The 4014-nt window shown below is 35.3% G+C and overlaps 2 long non-coding RNA genes across 2 annotated transcripts in view; one reads left to right on the forward strand and one right to left on the reverse strand.

Moving 5' to 3' along the window:
* The window catches only part of LOC147467615 (uncharacterized), a 90814-nt gene that overhangs the window by 68854 nt on the left and 17946 nt on the right, over nucleotides 1-4014 (forward strand). The gene's annotated exons all lie outside the window — the stretch shown is intronic.
* LOC147467620 (uncharacterized) lies at nucleotides 1167-2850 on the reverse strand. Its single transcript, XR_015190513.1, has 3 exons — nucleotides 2782-2850; nucleotides 2115-2194; nucleotides 1167-1658 (listed from the first exon to the last, which is right to left on the reverse strand). It is a non-coding gene; the product is annotated as an uncharacterized LOC147467620 (long non-coding RNA).

Genomic DNA, 4014 nt, shown 5'->3' on the forward strand with positions numbered 1-4014 from the left:
TTTTCTTTCCATTGTCATTATTATCGTTATTTTAGCATTGTGGTAAAGAAAGTAATAATTTTTGATTAATATAGTCATTGCTTTCATTATCTTTAACAATATGTTCATTATCAGCATAATTAACAGTAACATTTTTATCATTATTGACATTGTAGCTATCACCCTTGCAATTATTTCTACTGTTGTTGGGATTATTGTTCTGGTTATAATAATTGCATGTAAACAGTGATGTGATTATTATTTTTATCATGAAGGTGATTACAGAGGGCCATGCCATCGTGCAGAAAGATATGATTTCACGTTTTGTGGTATGCTTTATTCCACACAGTTTTTTGTCATATTTGAGCTAACATCTCTCTCACTTACCTCTGGTCACAATTACCACACTCTCTCTCTCTCTCCTTCTCAGCGCTCTCGACCTCGCTGCTCGCGGTCTTCTCCCACACACACACACACACACACAACACACACACCACACACACACACACACACACAACACACACACACCACATATATATATATATATATTTTTGGGTATATAATATATATATATATATATATATATAGATGTATATATATACACACATAGATATGTATATATATGGATATATATATATATGTATATATATAGATAGATATATATGTATATATATGTGTATATATATACATACATATATATATATATATATACTCTTATTACTATATATATTAATTGATATATATATATATATATATATATATATATATATATATATATATATGTATATATGCAAATATATATGTATATAATATGGATATATATGTATGTATATGTATATGTATGTGTGTGTGTATGTGCGTGTGTGTGTTTTGCTTAAGTATGTATATAATTACTCACACCGCCAGGATTTTGAAAGATGTTTAGACCTACAGAAAGACCTTCCCAGATTTTAAAATGTTTGAATAGAGAACTTAAGCTCCTTTGTTTAGAAATTTTATCTGTGATTCGTCATTTCTTGTCCTGTTTCCATTCTGTCCTTTTCCATACTGAGAGGATTTTCTTGGCAAAAACTTTGGCTTTATAGTTGATAGCCAATAAACATGAATAAAGTGACAATAAAGAATCAACAGTTCATTTTCTATAAAGTTTACATTTTGCATAGTAAGGGATAGAAAGAAAGGATTCATTATTAACAAACATTTTATTAAAGCCTTTTTTGTAATATGCTTTTACATAAAAATGGCGAGAAAAAAAAAAAAAAATACATCACCATAACTTAAAAATAAACTCTGAAAATATCACAGAAAACAGACACAACTTGGTAACTTGAAATAAGGTCAACAGGTTTCAAAGACTCATTCTCACACAACGTTCTTTCTTTCTTCCTCTCTTCGTCTTTGTCTCCTTCTTCTTCTTCTCCTTCTTCTTTATAGTCTTCCCATTCTCTCTCTCTCTCTCTCTATCTCTCTCTCTCTCTCACTCTCTCTCTCTTTCTCTCTCTCTCTCCCTCTCTCTCTCTCTATCTATCTCTTTCTCTATCTCTCTCTCTCTCGATATCTTATACTATCATTATCTTCAGTTTCTGCCTCTCTAGATGTTAACATTGATGAATTCTGTTTCTTGGCAGAGACTGATGGCGTAAGGGCGGCATAACACGGCGGGAAGATCAGGGTCGCACCTGATGAAGAAGAGAGAAAATAAACACATGAATGAATGAAAATATGTAGCAAAAGATGAAGAGAAGAAAATCGAAGAAAATCCTGGACGAGTCTTGTTTTTATGGGTATTTCGTTGTATATATATATATATATATATATATATATATATATATATATATATACATATATACATATATATATACATATATATATATATATATATTTATATATATTTATATATATGGATATATCATATAAATATATATATATATATATATATATACTATATATATATATATATATATATATATATATATATATATAGTGTGTGTGTGTGTGTGTTTGTGAGTGAGTGAGTGTGTGTATTTGTGTTTGTGCGTATGAATGCATATATGATTGATATGACTGTATAATCATATCTTCCCTTGTTATTACCATATTCCACATTATTACCCTATTTTCACATTAATATTTACCTTGCAACACCGAAATTCCTGCAGGGACGGCCGACGTTTCTGAGAGTGTCATACTGAGGACTCCTTTTCACTATTCTTGCCTGTGTGATGAAAGATATATAGAAATTAAGATACAGGAAATGAAGGTTATATATGAAACCAGATTTTGCTTTATTCTGGATCTTCATGTTGCACATTTTGTCAATTTATCTCTTCCATTCTTGTCTCTCTCTCTCTCTCGTTCACTTCCTCATCTCTGTCTCTCCCCTCCTCTTCTCTCTCTCTCTCTCTGACATTTACTCTCTCTCCCTTCCTCTTCTCTGTCTCTCCCTACCTTCCCTCGCTCTCTCTCTCTCTCTCTCTATCTCTCTCTTTCTCTCTATCTCTCTCCCCTCCCCTTCTCTCTCTTCTCTCTCTCTCTCTCTCTCTCTCTCTCTCGCTATCACTCTCATCAACTCCAACCCCAACTCCCACTCTCCCACTCCCACTCCCACTCCAACTCCCACTCTCACTCTCCCTCTTCCACTCCAACTCCCAATCTCACTCTCCCACTCCCTCTTCAACTCCAGCTCCAACTCCCACTCTCACTCTCCCTCTTCCACTCCAACTCCAAATCCCACTCTCCCACTCCCTCTTCCACTCCCACTCCCTCTTCCACTCAAACTCCCACTCTCACTCTCACGCTTACCAGAGGAGCTTCCACCGCTGTCGCATCTTCAAGGTTAAGAACTCTGGCGAGGGGACCACCACAGCACACGGGTGATATGGAGGTAAGAACGGCCCCATGCAATATCCAAGCGACGGAAACAATCAGGTGATTCTAAGCAATTGCAGAGTGATTCAACATAATTGTTTGTGATATTGTATCACAAATATCGATTTGTTAGATATTTTAGATATTTAAAAAAGAAAAGTAATAATGATATTTATAAATGGTTAACAGGAAGAGGAAGTACATTTTTTTTAAAGTGAATATACCGGTTAGGAAAATCTGAAAATCAGAAATTTCTCACATTTTTGTTCAAAACGTATCATTTACTATGGAATTTCTACCTCAAAGATATATAAACACCATTTTTTTCAGACTAATTATCAAGATAAATCATCAATACACTATACCTCCATACTCCCATTCTCAAAATACTTACAAGATCAAGACGATGCAAGTTTTGATGAAAGACATGGTTTCAAGGAGAAAAAAACACGAGTAATTCAATGAAACGAACGAGGACAAACTCGACGCAAAAGACCCTCCTTCAAAGGCAAAGTCCGAAGACTTACTTGATCAACGGTTCGGCGCGTCCTCGTCGCTTATATCTTCCCCCTCGCTAATAACCCCCCCCCCGCTCATCCGCCGCGTAACCCTGATGACGTACACTCTGTAGGCGTTGCCGGGGGCGGGATTTGTTGGGGGGGGGGGGGGGGGGTTATGAGGGGGTCTACGAGAGGTTTGCTGTGGGTATGGAGTCTGAGGTAGGAGGGGAGGGGGGAGGGGGGAGGAGGAAGAGTCATTGCAGTGCCTTTGCGTTGCAAAGGCCTTGTATTTGTTTTTGGTTCTGCAACAACACAAAACAGCGTTCGCGTCGTAACATGGATTTATGAAATCTCTATAGTACTAGTATAAACAAGATAAAAAAATGTACACACATATAGCATACATGCTCACAACACAGGGACAGAGGGACATATATGTACACATATATGTAAATATGTATACATTACACACACACAACACCACACACACACATATCTATATATATGTAATAATATATATATATATATTATATATATATATTTCTATATATAATATATATATATGTACACACACACACACACACACACCACACAACTATATTATATGTATACCACTATTACATCACTAAAATCTTATCCTCAAGCTACATTTAAAAATCACCAGAAA

Source organism: Penaeus japonicus, unplaced genomic scaffold, assembly GCF_977035675.1.
Source record: "Penaeus japonicus unplaced genomic scaffold, GWHDUDI00000001_assembly GWHDUDI00000035, whole genome shotgun sequence".
Classification (NCBI taxonomy): Eukaryota; Metazoa; Arthropoda; class Malacostraca; order Decapoda; family Penaeidae; genus Penaeus; species Penaeus japonicus.